The sequence below is a fragment of the Ornithodoros turicata genome, chromosome 7 (genome assembly GCF_037126465.1).
Source record: "Ornithodoros turicata isolate Travis chromosome 7, ASM3712646v1, whole genome shotgun sequence".
NCBI lineage: Eukaryota > Metazoa > Arthropoda > Arachnida > Ixodida > Argasidae > Ornithodoros > Ornithodoros turicata.
The window spans coordinates 3,877,611-3,896,347 of NC_088207.1; the positions used below are offsets into that span (position 1 = coordinate 3,877,611).

The 18,737-nt window shown below is 49.7% G+C and overlaps 1 long non-coding RNA gene across 1 annotated transcript; it reads left to right on the forward strand.

Annotated features, from left to right (window-relative positions):
* Nucleotides 1-10,651: 10,651 nt before the first annotated feature.
* LOC135399473 (uncharacterized) lies at nt 10,652-11,404 on the forward strand. The gene is made up of 5 exons (XR_010424291.1): nt 10,652-10,764; nt 10,826-10,895; nt 10,971-11,035; nt 11,120-11,160; nt 11,310-11,404. It is a non-coding gene; the product is annotated as an uncharacterized LOC135399473 (long non-coding RNA).
* Nucleotides 11,405-18,737: the final 7,333 nt, after the last annotated feature.

Here is an 18,737-nt window from a genome sequence, read left to right on the forward strand (position 1 = left end):
ATCGTCTTTCGTATGACTGAACGCAAGTCTTCAGCTGCCACTTCTGTAAATGCGAGGTCGCCGGACAGTGCCTCGACAGCGGCCTTGTCGGCTTGCTCGTTGCCACGTATACCTACGTGACTTGGCACCCAGCAGAGTGTTAGAGAGAAACCTTTGTTTGTAATTTGGCCGAATAAATGCTGGGCCTGTTGCACAAATGGGTTATTTTGTTTCCGTAAGCTGCATATAGCTTGTAGACAGCTCGGGGAATCGGTGTACACGACTGATGTATCAATGTGAGAGTGTAACACATGATTAAAAGCAAGGATCACAGCGTATACCTCTGCACTGAAAATGGAAAAAGTGTTTGGCAGACGGCGAGACACTGCAGACGTGCCTGTGACCATTGCACATGAAACCTTTGAGCCCGTTTTAGAGCCATCCGTGTAAAGGGCGACATGATCTCCAAAACTGTCCTTTAATGATAAGAACTCCTGCTGGAGCACAACTGTAGAAGTTTCTTGCTTTTTATATTTTAATAACGATGTGTTGTGTGTTGGTGGTGGCTGCTTGGGGGAAGCCTCCCACCACTTGCTACTAGGGTCACCCTGCCCTGGTCAGGGAAGCCGTAAGCTTCCATTTCCAGGGACAGTCGCATACTAAAAGGAGGGATGACAGAAGGTCTGTTCAAAAACAGCTGCTGGAAACGGGTTTCTGTGGCACAGGCTAGGGCAGGGTGCTGCGGGTAAGATCTCTCCTTCATTGCATATGTAGAGGCAAGGTAAAATCTCCGTTTTTCGAGCGACCATTCAGTGCACTCTGCATACAAGCTTTGAACTGGAGATGTTCGAAAAGCTCCCAACACCAAACGGAGACCCTGGTGGTGAACTGGGTCTAAAACCGCCAGAGCAGACCTCCGTGCAGAGCCATAAACCAAAGACCCATAGTCAAGCTTTGAGCGAATGATGGAAATATAAATACGACGCAGGACTTCCCGGTCCGCACCCCAAGACCTGTGCGACAAGATCTTGAGTATATTTAAGGCCTTCATTGACTTGACTCTGAGATTTTTTTATGTGAGACACGAAATTCAGCTTTTGGTCAAAGATGACATCAGGGAATTTGTGTTCATGCGTGACAGTAATATATATCCTGGCGATTCATTCTGAGTGTGGGCTCAGGAAACGCACCCCTCACTCTTGAAAATGGAACACAAACAGTTTTCTCAGGGGAAAACTTGAAACCGTTTTTGGTGGACCAGTCTGAAAGTTTGTTTATGGTGAGCTGAAGCTGTCTCTCACACCTAGAAACGCTTGTGGAAGAACAGGATATTTGAATGTCATCCACATATAAGGAGTACGTGACAGACAGTGGAATTCGAGGTCGAAAAAGATGGATACACAATGCTGCCGTCTGGCAAAGGCCTCCCTAATAACCGTCTCCAAACGCAATAGCTGGTCTGTTGTTGAGCATGCAGTTCTAAAGCCACACTGATATCGGTCTAGGCATTCATTTTCTTCAAGGTAGTACATAAGTCTGCAGTTCACCATACGTTCAAACAAGTTTTTCCTAAGCAACTGGTAAGGGCAATAGGCCTGTAACTGCTTGGACTGGAAGGACTTTTCCCTGGTTTTAGTAGTGGGATGATGATCGCCTCCTTCCAGCGGGACGGGAGGCGGCCCTCAGTCCAGACAGAGTTAAAGAAGCATAGAAGAGTTTCTAGCGATGAAGGTGTTAAATGCTGCAGCATAGAGTACGTGATGCGATCTGGCCCTTGAGCTGTCTGTTTTGAAACGCTCAGTGCTCTTAAAAGTTCTGTTATGTTAAAAGGCCTATTGTCAGCGTAGTCGTCGCCGGTACCACATGACAGGGTGCACTTCTCGGCAGAATCCTTGCTCTTCAATAACTCCCTTGTGTAATGAGCAGAAGAGGAAACATTTTCGAAATGTTCACCTAAGGCGTCAGCCTGGTCTTCAATGGTCTGACACGTGCTTCCATTTATTTGCAGAAGTGGAACAGAGAAGCTCCTGTAGTCGCCTCTGATGTTTTTCAATCTGTCCCATACAAACTTGGATGGAGTGCTACTATTTAAGGTGGGTACGAAATTTTCCCAAGATTGCCGTTTCGCTTGTTGCCGTGTCCACCTTGCTTTCGCACGGGCTCTTTTAAAAGCGAGTAAGTTTGCTGGGGTTGGGTATCGTCGGAACCTACCCCATGCACGGTTCTGCTTCCGTCTGGTGTTCGCACAATCACTCGTCCACCAGGGCTTGCAGCGTCTAGGGAGACGACCTGAAGATTGCGGAATGGATTTAGTGGTTGCGTTGATAATACTGTCTGTAATAACGTCATTTGCATCATTAATGCCTAGTCCATCAAGTGATTCTGCTGACAGAATGGCTTCTTGTTCAAAGGAGCCCCAATCGGCAAATTGTGTTTTCCAACGGGGTGGTCGGGTAGTGAGGGTAGCTGCCAGTTGATTCAGTTTTAATACAAGAGGGAAGTGGTCGCTACTGTAAGGACTGTCGGCAACTGTCCATAAAATGTCTTGGAATACAGATGGACTACACAGTGAAATGTCAATTGCTGAGAAAGTCTGTGAAGCCGAATTGACACGTGTTGCACTCCTGTGTTGAGAAGGCAGATTGGCAAAGATGTTAGCATTTTCTCTAACATCCTACCTCGTGTGTCAACTTTTGAGCAACCCCACAGAGGATGGTCTGCATTAAAATCTCCAAGCAGCAGAAAAGGCTGTGGCAGCTGTCTGAGAAGGTCTTCAAGTTGTTTTTCTTCAACCTTAGCTGAACACACCGTCATCACACGGTCAGTGCAAATCTGCACTGCAACGGCCTCAAGATTTGTAGAAAGTGGGATATCTCTCGTGGGGAGTGCTCTCGCCGTGAGGATGGCCACACCTCCAGAAGCACATGCAGCATCCGTTCGGTCTTTTCTATATACGTTCCACCGTCGGAGGTGGCATGGAGTTTCGAAGTTCAGATTCGTTTCTTGAAGACAGAAACAGACAGCACTGTGTCTGTCTGATATATCATCGATTTCATCAAGATTCCCCAGAAGACCACGACAGTTCCACTGAACGATACTCTTGCAACTGGAACTCATTAGGAGTAAGCAGAAGAGGGGGATCCGCAAGGACTGAAATGCAACCTGAAAATGTGAAGACCCCGTGAAATGTGGAAACATGAATGTGGAGAATCAAGGAGGTTGTATCCTTGGTGGAGGGACCTTTTGCTGTTCTTTGCCTTTCAGACCCCGTCCTCTGCCAGTGCTTTTCTTTCTCTGCTGTTTGCCCAAGGACGAAGTAGTACTTGGACACATGGAAAGACTTGGTAGACTCGAAGACGACTTCTGAGAGGAGCAGTCGTCGTCATCGAGATCCATGCTCTGACTCGTGTTTTGAGACAGGCCCATGGCAATCCCGTCCCAAACGGAGGGGGATGCAACAACCTCCTCTGAGGTTAACATTGCATCTCCCTGGCTGTTTGTCAAAGAGGCCACCGGGGGAGAACCCTCAGTGTCCCTCTCTTTGTGTTGGGGAGTGTGGAGGGGAGCCCAAGAGGTCTGGGTCTCCACCGATACTCTGAGTGGCGCCACTCCCCTGCGCACTACATCACAGAAGGTTCCTTTCTTCTGAAACGCCAATTGTGTCTTTGCTGCACTGTACGTGATATTTTGCTCAGTTTTCAGTTTGAGGATTTGTTTCTCCTCCTTCCAACAAGGACATGATCTGGAGCAAACAGGGTTGTTACCCTTGCAATTGGCACATTGAAAGTCATTGATGCACGACTCTGACGAATGGTCTTTGCCGGCGCACTTAGCACAGACGGGCTGCCCACGGCATACCTGAGAACCGTGGCCAAACCGCTAGCACTTGTAACAGCGACTCGGATTTGGGATGTAAGCCCTCACATTGCAACTGAGGTAGCCGGCTTTGATCGTTTCTGGCAGCTTGTGGAGCTTGAAAGAAAGGATGACGTGCTTTGTTGGGATTTCTTTCCCATCCCTACGCATGACTATTCGCTTTACGGCAACCAAACCGTGCTGTTGTAGGCCTTCTTGGAGTTCCGATTCCGAACAGTCAAGAAGGTCGCTCTCAGAAATTACTCCTTTAACAATGTTGAGACTCCGGTGTGAACTTACTGTGACAGATATCCCATTGATGCTTGTCAGTGAAAGAAGCGCACTGCTTTGCTCTCGCTGTTCAACATGGACCTGGATAGCTCCAGAGGCCAGTTTCTTGGCATTGTATTCTTTACCTATCAGCTGTTCAAGTGCTTTCGCTATTACAAAAGGAGATATCTTTGAAAGTGGTCTTGTGTCATCATTAGAGTGGACAACGAGAAACTTTGCAAACCATGGTTCGGGTGTTGAGGTATTTAGATCAATTTGCTGGTACTCGGTGCGGAACCGTTTCCCATTCCGATCTCGGGGTTTTAAAGAAGGGGAAGCCATAAAGGTGACAATACAATTCGATGCAAGGGTCCTGCCGCCCACCACGGAGCCCAACCAGGGGACCGCGTTTGACGCAGTAGCAGGTACGCATACACTATACCCAAGTGCAGCTTCTGGAGAGTGAAAGACTGCCCGAGGTTGACCCTTGCCGCAAAAGAAGGTGAAAAGAGGAAAAGGAGCGAAAGAAGGAGACCAAGGAAGAGACAGTGATGAAAAGGGAGATGGCGACTAGCTGAATAATCCTGGCCGGGCCTTCCAGGACCACCCGACTATGGGAAGCAGGGGCCAAAGCAGTGTGTTGTTTTCCCGGAGGGGCCCCGAAGGGTCCAACCCAACCTCCGAGTCCACTGAACTGCCAGGATACCCATTTCCCAGACACGGGAAAGCCACGCACAGCTATACGTCGGGGTCTCCCTCCTGCGGCGACCCAACCGTTTGTGCAGGAGGGGGCTACTGCGGCTGCTGCCGGGCGATGGGGGCGCCACTTTCCCGACGCCGGGGCGTCCGAATGAAATTACGCACATCGCAGTGTACTGCAGGGCTGTCCTCTTTCTTCTATATTGTACGCTGTCCCAATAAACCCACTCCTGGTCCGTTTAAGCTCCCTCCCTGTCCTTCTTAGATTGCCTAGTGGTTGCCCCCACCTGTTTTGGCGTATGCAGATGATATCGCTCTCGTGCTACCAGGGGAAGCTTGCCTTGAGCGTGTGTTGAAGGCTTTCGACGATTTTTGTGAAGTGCTGCCGCACAAGTCAACCAGTGTCAGAGCGGTGCCGCCTATATTAATGCACAACCTTCTCGCGTTGTCGCCTATGGCGTACCCTCAAAAAGTGTAAAAAAATATGAGTGTTATCTTCGATGGTAGTGGGGTATCTTGTGTAAACTGGGCTAGAGTGCTTAAACGTTCCTCCGCTGTTCTTTGTAGACCTGGCCCTCACTTTCTGTGCCCGTTTACTGACCTCTTGGTACAACAGCCGTCTATGGTTACTCGCCGCTGCCTGCCGCCTGCAGTAATTTGAATCGCAATAACACGCAACGTCTCCCGTTTCCTGTTGACTGGTTCAGTTGAATGTGTCAGGAGGTCACATCTGCCTCTCACGCATGATCGGGCCGGATTGGGAGTGCCGGTTATCACTGAGCGATGTTTAGCACTTCAGATCAGTGCTCTTTTTCAGGCGCTTCACAGTCTTTTTTGAGGCCGACAACGTCGAGTCCTTTCACAGTCAGCACCAACACCAGTGGCATTATGGATTAATTGACACACATATGGCGTACGCCCCCCGCTTTCATAAAATCAAGCGATAACGTTGTCATTCGAAATGATGGTTGGCTAGAACCGTGCTATGCGGTGAAGCTTTGTTTTTCGTGTGTGTATTAATATTTAAGACGGCCTCTATCCTACTATAGTTGTTCCACCACCATGTTTTTTATCCATAGGTTATGTTTACTTTTATGTCGCGTTAGTGATTAGCTGTGTCAAGAATGGTCGTTCTTTTTTTGTAAAATTTGTTATTTGTAAAATTCGGAAAAAATTGTTTGTTCTTAAATAGAGTTTCATCAAAATGAGCAGTAGTCTGCACACAGTAGGTTGAGCTGCCACTATATCACACTCTCAAAACAGACTTTTACCGTTTAGTACGCTCCCGTTTTCAGCAAATCCAAGGAAAGAACGATGTCACTGGGGAAGATGGTTGGGCTAGGTGCGTGCTATGTGGTGAAGTTCATTTTCTGAGGGTGCACCACGATCAACATTTATTTCAGTTTTCGAAAGTGAAACGTCGTCTTCATTGTGTACCGCTAAGTGGCGTGAGAGGCGAGCACTTTTATTGATAAGCTTCCTCCACACCGGCAAAGTTGGATAACTAGCACTGATGATATGTAGCAGTGGGCAGAATGCACAGAGCGTTTGCGGCAGTCGTCGCACTAACAATGTTTAGAGTCCTATAGTACTTGAGTGTCGTAAAGTTGGCAATACAAAGTTAGCAATGCAAAGTTAGTGTCTGTCCAAAGGGGACTACCTCCATAGGTAGCTCTCCTACTTGATGACAATACACACTTGAGAATAATATATACGTCAAAGCCCTAGTGCACTTGCTTAAGCCACAAATAGCCACAAGGCTCAGAGTGACCTAAACAAAGAAGGGGAAAAGGACATACAAAACATCACAAGATTGTCTAAAAAGTGACCAAGTTGTTTCCCTGGGAGAGCACGATGATGACGTCATGATGACTTCGCCATCGGCGTCGGAAACCGTCGCTGCCTAGTCTACGACGTTCTGCCTGTAGGCGGGTCTTGAGTGCCACGCGTGTCGCTAGTGTCAGGTTCAGGAGTGTAGCCGGTGCCGCTCCGTAGACGGAACTCGTTCGCGCACACCACAACTGAAAACATATCTCTGCTGCCAGCAACTGAAAGGCGGGTTCCTTCCTCGATGGTACTGGGAGGTCGTCCAGGTAGTGGACCGTGTCTTAGGACACTCGGGCAATCCGGTAGACAGAAGCCACTCGACGCCACAAAGCCGACCCTTGATTGGGAAGGGTCGGCTTGAAAGCCGACATTGATACAATCGTAGAAGATGTGGCGGTGGATTTCCCTCTCACCACACAGCACACACGTATCCGACCGGGTTAACGCAAACTGGTACAGTCTTGCTCGTACAGGAAGGATGTCGTGCGTATGTTGCCATAGGATGTCTACCCTTGTTCCGGGGATGAGCCTCGATGCGATGCGACTTTGGTCGTGTTGTTGCTGCTCCCTAATTGGAAAGCTTATGTCGCAGAGTGCTCGGTAGATCTGACGGACAGACCACATCGGGAAGTCTGCTTCTGGCAGGAACTGATGAACCCTAACGGCATGCATTTTCATCAGTCTGTAGAACGTCATTAGACGTTCGTCGTGCGGTAGTCCATTGTGGTAAGAGCCTCCGAAGTGCCGTATCCAGCTGCCGGAGAAGTAGATGGCAAGGTCATGACAGATGTGGTCCTTGTTGCGAAGAATGCTGAACAGCGACGTAAGTCCCAAGGCGACGCAGAAGAGGCGAACGTCGGGGAAGTTCCAGCCCCCTTCTTGTGGTGGCCTAACCATCACTGACTGCTGGACTCGTTCAGGACGATCGTTCCAAAAGTAGGAAAATGTCATGCGGTTGATCCTTCGAGCCGTTGCAGTGGCGGGCTGGAAGGCCGTCCCAAAGAACCACAAGCGAGAACAAACATTTCGTGGGACAACCTCGGCGCAATGCCTAAAATCCAAATCCACTGAAGACAGCGCTTTCAGACGGGCCTCCATGTCTTGCAGGGCGAGGGCCCAATTATTGGTAAGTGGACCTCTTCGATTGAAATGTACGCCCAAGATGCGGCAAGACTCCTGCACCGGTATGCCGTACGCTGAGACGTAGGGGAAGTCTTCCCCGAGAGCAAGCACCGCTGACTTCCGTTCGTTCACTCGCTGCATTGTATGTGGCCAGACAGGCCAGCACCTGTTGGATTGCCCTTCGCTCCGGCAAGCATACAGTCAGATCATCCGCGTAGGCGAAGATGGTAGGAAACCGGCTGCTGCCTGGGACGGGAAGTCGCGGGACCTGACATTCGTCGGAGAGCTTTCGGATGGCCACCTCAAAGATAAGGACGTAAAGCAGAGGTGATAACGGACACCCCTGCCGCACTCCTGGTCGCACCTTGAATGGCGCAGTAGCTCTTCCATTCACCAACACTTTACTCTGAGAGTCAGCGTAGAGCACTCGAACAAAGCGCCGAAAGGGCTCACCAAATACACCACGTCTCATGATGAAATGCAGGAAATCGTGGCTCACCAAGTCAAACGCTTTCTTCTGGTCAAACGAGACGATGAACGCAGGAGAACCCGTGCATGTCACCCAGTAGGAAATGTCCTGCAGAGCGAACAAGTGCTGCTGAATGCTTCTTCCGGGAACCGAGCAGGCCTGGACAGGGGAGACGAGTCGATCGATGCAGGGGGCAAGGCGCAGCTGAATCACCTTAGCGAACAATTTATAGTCCACGTTTAGTAGACTAATCGGTCTCCAGGCCGTGAGGTCTTCCGATCGACTTCGATCTTTACAAATTAACTTGATAAGGCCACAGCGCGATGATGCTGGCAAGCAGCCTTGTTCGATGGCCTCCGCGAAGGCGTCCCACAGAGGAGCGCCGACGATGTCCCAGAAGCGTAAATAAAACTCCACCGGGAGACCATCAGGCCCTGGACACTTGCCTTTCCGCAATGTCCTGGCAGCCTTGAAGAGCTCCAACGGCGTCACTTCGACATCATGGTCACACGACTGGTCATCGGTGAGACTCGGGTAGTCTTGGCAAACGTCCTCCCATAAAGAGGTGTCCACCGCCTTTCGGCCGAACAGGCTTGCGTAAAACGAGTGGCAGGTGCTCATCAGCTCGTCCATGCTGGTGGCGACGGAACCGTCTTCCCGTACATGTCTTGCAAGACGTTCGGGCGGCGATCGAAGTGTATCGGCGAGGACGGACCGAATTCGTGGAGCGTTTCCTGAAGTGTGCTGAAAATCCCTGCTGTCTGTGTTGACCACCCTTGTGACCTCCGGTACAGGAGAGCAGAGAGGTCAGTTTGAAGTTCCTTGTACGCAGTGCGCTCTTCCTGTGTCGTCAAGCCAGCATCCAGTAGACCTCGGAGTCCAACCTGTAGCATCGCGATCTCCTTGCGCGACTCAGCCGCCAGTCTTCTACCCCATGTCCACAAGATGTCTCGCGCACCGTCTTTAACGCTATCCCCCACCAGTCAAGGCTACGGGGCTCCTGCATGCGACCACGGAGGTATGTCGCAACTTCGGTCACCACACGTTCTTCCTCCAACAAGGACACGTTTAGACGCCACGGCGTAGGTTGTAGGCCGAGCAGCAGCCGCTGGTCGCGGGTTTCCAACACTAGAGCACGATGCTCCTACTGCTGCTCATCTCCTAGAGCCAACAATACAACAAATTTTGACTAGAATTCTAGCCAGGACACCGACGTCAAGCCTATTCGGTTCTCGGCAGGTCATCGGTCCTCCATAGGATGGCTGTTCTTGACCCCATCCAGTGGTTAAGCCTGAGACAGCTAACAAGGGCGTTAGCCTCCTCCGACCAGGCACATGTTTCCGACAGAGTGCGTCATTGGTATCTGTTTCATTCATTTCATTGGTTCATCTGTTTCATTCGTATCTGTCCATTGCAGTTGCACTGCATTATCGTTGCACTGCCGTAGGTTCTATCCATGATTGCTCGCGTGATGATCCTTAGCAGCTCAGGTTCGAAAGCTACCCAGCAAACACACATGATTCCCAGATCATCCCGTTTTCATCTCACGGCCTCATCGGGATGAGTTGATCCATGCATTGTCCGTCAGATCTCCGGGAGCGAGCAATAGGAAATGGTCCCATATTCATCCCTGTGAGAGCTGCCTGCGAGAATGCAGACGCCGCGAACCCTTCGCGCCTCCAACTGCGCTTGCGCGGTACGCAACTCCGGCTGCATTTCGTAACGTTACGTTACTACGTGATCCTTAATATGGTCGTTACCGAACACGATGTAAAATTTATCAATTTCATTCTTCATATTTACGCATGGCACATCCAGTATTTTGTGGTTTTAAAAGATACGCGACTTGCGCGGCTTCTAGGCGGCCAGTAGGAGCTATATTCAAACGTTCAAACCGTTAGCAAGCTCGTCCGGGTTGCAGGATGGAGGTGTTGTGGTGTGATGTTACAATTGTGAGCGAGTTGTGCGTTGTGTTGTGAGTTGTGTGAGCGAGTTGAATTGTGTCCATTTGTTTGACTGCTTGTGAGTGTAGCTGGGAGAAAAGACACCACTCTGGAACCAGACTGTACGCTGAGGTGCCAAAAAAATGTGGATGCCATCACGCACATCTCGACGAAATGTCAGTGTCCCCGTGAGTGAGAGCCTGCAAGCAATACGTTCCGTAAGGTACAGCGGCGAAACTAACAATGTGACGGCAACGAGGGTAGCCGGTACCCTCAGTCAGGGCACGATAATACGAGTAACAGCGGTCCAATGCTCTTAGAACACGGCGCGTTTCTATCCCGCAATTCTCAAACAAGTGGTTCGCATGTCACGGACATTTATGAAGACGCTTCCGATGAAGGTATAGAAGGAGAAGTACATGTGTTACACCAGCGAGGGTCACATATGGCTCATTTGAGCAACGCTTGTACGAAACAGGCGTTACCGATGGCAAAGTGTCGATGACTAAAGTGCATGGACGCTTGTACAGATGTTCAGTCAGAGGTGCAATTCTGAAGGACACTCTCCACTAACATACATGGACTTGAGCGACGTTCAAGGTAAATTAATATATATTACCACAATTTAGGAAGCGTAGAGTCAGTATATTTTTCTTTGTAGAAAATTCTGTCACGCCAACTTCTGCAGCATGACTGTTCTCCCGCACTGAAAGACCTCCCTTGTATGTCAAGTGAGTTATTGTTACAAAAAGTGATCACTCTTTGTTGAAAATAAAAGAAATGCTGTCACACTGTCTCTGCTGCAGCGTCAAAAATCGCAGACCAATCCAAGATGTGCCGCCTCCACCTACTTGGCAACCTTATTCTCACCGTATGATTCATTCCAGTGTTTCATGGCCTTGCATTGAACGTGTTGTACTTTAACGCTGGTAAAATTAAGACATTCATCATGCAGTGAATGAAGCTGGGCATCCGGACCCTGAATTTCCCATCGGGGTACGCAGAATTATGTATTTCCAGCCATACAAAACGCTTTTGAACATGCTTTCAGCATGGTTGGCAAACCAATCCAACCTAAATTTCAGAACCGCTGGATGACCTTGACACTTTATGCGCTTCATATCGCTTTCGACATTGTCACACAGAGTCCCACACAGTCCGCCAAGTATACAACGATGCAATGGCAGACGAGGGAAATGAATGAGCGTCTACTTCAGCCAGTGTGGCAGTCAGCCCAGCTGTCTCAGTCCCAGCGAATAAGGCAACCAGACGCACAAACTTCACAGTATGGTATGCCAATAGAGATTCTCCCAAACGATATTGTGATGCGTTGACTGTTGTATGGTGAACTAACTGCAAAGCAAACTGTTTCAGCTGTGCGTATCCCAAGCAGAAATCAACAAGATGAGCGGCCCCTCCCCCGTACTGCTGCAGTGTATATCCTGCACATGGTAGGAACATTTTCCTGTATGTTAGAAGTGCATTGCAGATCATAATTCTGTAGTCAGCACCATAAAAAAGAAAAGGAAAAAAAAGGATCGCGTACTATACCAAGCATACGATTCCCTCTGTCATTAATTTATTTCGTTTTCTTTCTCCCAGATATTGTGCGTGAGTAGCTGGTGCTCTTAACGAGTGCCTACATCTCCATTTTTCTTCTTTTTCATTCCATTCATGTTGCACAGATTTCCAAATCTGTAAACACATTTTTAACACTCTGTACTCATGAGACAATCATGTGCTTTGACGTAAAAAATGTCATCTCCTGTTTAGATGCCAACATCTTGCAGCGGAGCAGATGCTTTGTACATCGGTCGCAGGTGATCAGAATATTTTATTTAACATAATTATCTAAGTACACAAGTCACAGGTATGTAGCTTTCAACGTTTTCCTTGATTTTGTGGCAGATTGCAACTTTTGTACGTTGTTTCTTCTTCTAGGTCTTGGGGTGTTAATAGGTGCTTCTCGAGGGCTGTCTCAGGAGATCTCCCCACATCGGAAGTAAATACCTCCACTTTGCCTCTTTGCTTCCAGCGAAAGGGCGCAAAGCAATTAACATCATTTACTTTAGCCTTTACAGCTCAAGTGCTCAGAATGGTGCATACAATGAAGCTTATTTAGGAGCACCACACCGCGCGGCTTGACCTCATATTGGCCAAGTTGACAACGGCACCAACGGAAGGGCCTGCAGAAAATGACATCTTCAGGGAGCCATTCTAATATCGTCAAGAGCTTCTGCGATTCGATGTCCCTCTTTACCATCACAAAGGCTATAATTGGTACGTTCTGCACAATCCACGCGCATTGTCTACATGTATTTTGGATAAGGTTGTGCGTAAAGTTCTGTTTTCGTCAGTTGAGTATCTCATGGCTTTTCTTAATGATGCGCGAGCACGTTCTTCTGAGATGTGGGGGGGAGTGACGAAAGAGACACCACTAGACTGATTTTGTGTGAACTTATGTCAGATGATGTGGCACAGAACTTCAGCTACAAGGGTCGTAAAGGGAAAAAAAGAACTTAAGCGCCCTCAATCTGGGGCAAGATTGTCATTCGTATGTACTTTACTGTGCATACTAAAGTGCTCATAACACTCAAATCATCCATTTGCAGCCTTCAAACTGTCTTGTCAAGTTCTCATGCATGCTCAAACGACTAGAATGTAGCCCGCTCGAAGCTTCTGCTTGCCAAAAGTGCAGAGGGGAGTTATACTGTGATATTTTCTGGAGCATCGTTTATCTAATTGAAGTACTGTATACAATATTTCCTTGTGATCTGACTTAAAACGTTGTTCCTTAAAACTCTATTATGCGAGGTAAAAATCGAAGACTTTTGTCATGTATAGTATGTGTCAGCCACATATGATGGAACGAGGAATGTAACAAGAAAAGGCTATAACTGTTGTATATCAAGAACAGTTGTTGAATGTTTCGAAAAGTAGTATGTTTTGGTCACATGTATGTTTTCCTTGAGACAAATTAAATACCTGTGAGTAATTGCCTAATAATGCCTTACGTAGACGATGTTTCGTAGCAAAAAGATCGCGAAATTAACACAATACGAAATAATATCAGAAGTGACAATCTGTCACGAGCTTTGTGCCTTTCGATAGAATAGCGTCCATGCTTATGTGAAAAAATGGCACCTTTTCTGTGGATATCCAAGTTGTAACGCGGTGCATTTTTCTTGAAAAAAGAAAAAAAGTGTACTTTGACTGAGACACAGGGGTAGGTGTTTCTCAACCCAGTCTATACCTCCTGGTTGACACATAGACCCTATATAAGAAGTGAAAAACTTTGCTTTGTTATTGTGGCGGCCCGTGTGTGATGACGAAGACGTGCCTCTGCTGCCACGCGCTACGGCGCTGGCACGGCAGTTCTACCGGCACCGTCCTAGCGTGAGGCAACGTCCATCTGCCCGCTGGGACATTCCATCATCGCCGGTCGGGGCTCATGTAGAGGGATACCACCTCCTCTACATTTGGTGACCCGAACTATGAACACCATGTTCGGCGTAATTCGGCCCAATACCATCCGAAATTCCTGCAAGCCCACCTCTGAAGTCATCTCCGAAGGTGCGGTGCATCGTTCAACCGAGGAACCGCTAGGCGACGACGCCAATCCACCGCGGCTCTACTCATCGCGACGCCCGGCCGCGAAACACCGTGGTTGTACCCATCTACCCAGCTCACGTCGCAATGGTCCCACGCTCCACGTCACGTCGCCACACGCTTCGTGATGGCACTCCTCGGGCTTCCACCAGCGGCACCTTCCCGAGCATCACGCTCCTGTACCGGTCGCGGTACGCCGCTGTCGACCGCCCCACACGCATCTGCTACGCTTGCGGTCCAAGAACCCTGCCCGCCTCGCCTTCCCACCAGGCTTCCATACAAGACACTGGCAGCTCGTCCAGATGCGGTCAAGAGGCTCCGGGACCAACGTTCCACCGGGGACACGCACGGAGGCCACAGTGAGTTTTACTCCCGGTCTCCCCGTGCTTCACGATGGTCCTCCCCGCAGTCTCCTTGGCGACAACACTACGAGCCCAGCGCTCACGAACCGGTCGCGGTTCTGTCGCCCCACTCTCTTATCACTTCGGCCTACATGCATGCTCTCCGCTTTGGCCCGCCCCTGGAACCCTCCCGGCCAGCTCTTGTCCGCACCGTTCAGCCCGCCACTCCTGCCCACTCATCACAAGACGCAAGACCAGCCGTCCCTGTACTGCGTGTCGCCCGTCTTCCTCCTCTTCCTGTATCGACGCGGAATCTCAACCGCCAGCTCTACACCGCTCCGCGTCTGAGGGGGGGAGTGATGTGGCGGCCCGTGTGTGATGACGAAGACGTGCCTCTGCTGCCACGCGCTACGGCGCTGGCACGGCAGTTCTACCGGCACCGTCCTAGCGTGAGGCCACGTCCATCTGCCCGCTGGGACATTCCATCATCGCCGGTCAGGACTCACTACCTCCGGCACACACGGCCCACCTTCACTCCTACCGCACTCTTCGCTCTCTCTCACCTACGCTTCTCTCTTCGCTCAAGTCTTCTCACGCTTCTCACTGCCGGCCGCGACACCCGAGCCTTGCGCTCACCTGCCGGTTGCGGCAGTCGCGGCAGCCGACGCCTCGGCACACTTAAGCCCGTCTCGGCACCTCACCCACTCCACCTGGGACTATCGAGCTTCGGCTCCCGTGCCGGTCGCGGCACCCCAGGACCACGACACCGAGCGCCTCACCCTCTCTGCGACGGATCGCTGTTCCCGTCCACGCCTACCACAAGGATGACCTACACACGGATGCTCTTCCCGTCTTCATCCCCTCTGAAACGCCGCCAACGTGTGCCGTGCCCCTGTTCCCGCTGTTCCCGCTCTTCCCTGTTCTTGCGATGCGTCCGCAACGCATCTGACGGCCGGGGGACCCCTGTAGCGGACGACAACGACGACAACGATGGCCACGCGCGTGGAGCACCGGCTTCAGTTCCACCGGCGCGGCCATGGAGACAGGCCACCGTCATCGCCTCTCCGTGGCATACCATCATCGCCGGTCGGGGCTCATGTAGAGGGATACCACCTCCTCTACATTATCCCTAAGTTATTTATTAGCAGCATTGGGGGAAAAACGGGTAGGCAGATTAACAAGGTTAATCAGCTGCTGCTCGCGTAGAACACTTCGCCTGTTTTAATACCGTGGTTCACATTAGCTGGGACACCCTGTATACAAACATTTCTCAGTTTACTGTTCAACCCACCCTTTTTCTATTTTCTCTTCTGAGAGAGATGAGAGAAGTTTGTGAATGTGTTTGTGAAGCGAGAGTAGGTGGAACCTTGCACCTCCACTGAGTTTCAGAGGTTTTTCCAACATTGTGTTTATGTACTCTCGTTTGTAGTACGTGTTGTGTACAAGGCCATGTGCGCTTAGGAAATAAATATATTTTACTGAAATTCCAAAGCAGCAGTTTCAGTGCTCTTCGCCATTCTGAGCCACGGCAGTGGGCGGGTAGCGGGAGGAGGAGCTACCGCGATCTCTGGGCTGCATGCATGCTTCACTGCAATACCTCAAAAGACGCACGCAGTATCATCCCAGCTTGATCGCTCGGGTGATCCCCGGGTAGCTTGCGGGGACGTTACTCGGGTGGCCAAGTTGTGCGTTTTTCGGAGTTTTTTCGGGGATTGGCATTCCTACCGGGAACGAACGCATCGCCCCAATGCGTGGTTCGGAGTTCATCGCAGGTATGGATTTTGGTTTGCTGGGTAGAGCCTGTTTTACCTCGGGAAGTTGTTGGGCTTGTGAGAGACACAACAACAGCCTTAAATGCTGCCATGGTCTGGAGGACCAAGGAGATCTGTTCTGGGTGGAACATTTGTTCCTGCCCGATGGATGAGTTTCCTAGGTGGCATTGGGGGCGGGGTAGGCTTGACAGCTTCGACAGACTCTTTTAGTAGACGACACACTTGGAGGCGGTGGACACATTTCTGCTGCCGATGGGCCTGTGGTCTGTCGTGCTTGCCTCATTTAGCTTGTGTTTGTGGCAACTGAGGGAAGTTTTCATACATTTGCAGTGCTCGCAGGGTTTTTTTTTTTAGCCTTTCGCTTTGTTTTGTTTTGTAACAGTATTGCCACGAAGCAAGGAACGGTGGTGGTGATGGTGATGGTGAAAAGGCTCGCCGTTCTCTTCCTAGGGGAATGTGCGTCCTGGGCCGACTTCTAAGGGAACTGTGCTGACATACATCTGAAAGCGTCGGAGGACGCTGAGGACACACTTGAAGGCGGTAGAGGCATTTCTGCTGCCGGTGGGCTTGTAGTCTGTCGTGCTTGCCTTGTTTTATCTGCCCTTTATGGCAGCTGAGGGAAGTTTACAGACATTGGCGGTAGTGGTAGAGACTCTTCTTTCGTTTGTTGAGCGTTTTGTTTCGTTTCCCTTTGTTGTTTTGTTTTCTAACAGTAATGTCGAGAAATAAGAAAAAAAGCGGACGGCCCCATTTTCAGGAAATCAGGGGACAGATTAACGTCACTGGGGATGATGGTTGGCTAGCTTCGCGCTATGTGGTGAAGTTCATTCTTAAGAGTGCACCATGATCAACATTTATTTCAGTTCTCAGAAGTAGAACGCCGTCATATTTGAAGTAGAACGCCGCTAAGTGGCGTGAAAGGCGAATACTTTTATTGATAAGGGCAAATAATTGGGATGCCAGAAGTATTGGGTCACCGTAAAGTACCTGGAGGCGTTGCTGGTCGCACGCGCAGAGCGGAAGCAACTATAGCATTGCTGACTTCGGAAATTAACTTCCCAATTTGGATTCGCCGGTGCCGGCTGTACTTTGGTGACGGAGAAGTTGGGAGCATGGCTATTTTTCAGGCAGTGAGAGCCGGGCTGCGTGAACATATCATTCGTGAGCTGTCATTATTAGGGTCTGAGCACAGCTGTCGCCGCTGGCTTACAGCGACTCGGCTGTTCGGTGATGATCAAGGTGAGTGGCGTATCAAGTCGTAGGAAGCCCGCTAGGACTGTACTGCGCCCCCGTAGCGACTCTTCCGGAGTTCCAGGATTGTTCGCAGTGTATGGCACGTACAAAAAGCAATCTCCCTTTGGAGCGTTGTTATCTGGTATGTAAGATACAGTTCGTGTACAAGAGGCTACCTCCATAGGTAGTTATCTTGCTTGATGACAATACACACCCAATGAGGGTAACTGAGGGAAGCTCGGATGTTTTCTTTCCTCGCGTGTTGTTCCGTGGGACTACCGAATTTCTTACGCGGAGGTATCACCGGCCCCTCCCCGACCTTTTGTACAATGTCATAACACTTCCCTTCCTCTTTACGCACAACTTTTCCCATCCCCGTCGAGTATGTACTAAGCGAGTTGCTTATAAGCGTATGCACAGATGATCCGAAATCAGAAATTTCACACGATACCAAAGCAGCTGCAGAGGCACTGGCATAAATATGTTACATGGTGTCAGCATGATGCCTGTAACTCGTGTCATGGTTACTCCTAAGAAATGTATTAAAGTGGAACTCCCTTCGGGATAGGTTTAAGTGTTACTCCAAAAGGGAGTGTTCTACGGGACAAGCCACTTACTCCCCCAAAAGAGTTGTGATGACAGCATTTTTTATCAAAATATGCTCCCACAGCGGAGGCAGTGTTCATACTTTACCCGGTATTAAGGGAACTCCCTTTGGACCATACCAAAGGAAGTCGTCAGGACAACATCTGCAGGTGCTGGCGTGACCCCCCTTAGTAGTGTTGGTACAGCTACTGCAAGAGTGTCACGTTTATGTCCTACAAATGGAGTAGCATGTTACTCTCCCTAGCGGTGTAACTTTTACTCCAAAAGGGAGTGTTCCTTGGGACAAGCCATTTACTCCCTTAAGGGAGTCGTGACGCCACCCCTTTTTTCAGAGGGTAACGAAACACGTACTCCTCTTCAAAAGGCAGACGTCATCTCCATTTCCTTCATGAAACAGCGCTGGTTGCTCCATGTAGATGCGTTCTTCCAACGACCCGTTCAGGTGTACGGCTATGATGTGGATTGCGCGGGCCACCCTATTTATCAAAGTCAAAGGTATGCACTCTTAAAACAGTGACACTTAAGCGACACATGAAACTGCCGTGACACTTTTGGGCGAGCCCAAACCTGGAACGCCACACAGCGTACTTGCTCACTGTGCAGCAACAGGAAACGTGTTATCGCGTGTCAGCGAGGTGGATGAGATGTCACAGCTGATTACCCAAGCCTGGGAGGACGTGTGACGCGCGAGTTGTGGCACTTGGCGTAGCAGAGGCCGTTGATTATGACACACGGTTTGGTATTTTCGCTGTTTGAACGCTCCGTGCCCGTCCCGTCTCTCTCTTTTCTTCACTTTTTCGTTTATGTCTGAGTTTGTTTTCTTCACGTATCGTTTTAAGTTGAACACTGTAGTACAAAGATCGAAAGAGACGGACCCTTAATCAAGGACAGTAATTTAATAGAGACAACGTTGAAAGAACCTAGGAACGTTATTTAATTTTGTTGAGTTGACTTTTTTTTTCATTTCCTTGAACCGTACATGACTGATACAACTCGAGAAAATGCGCAAACT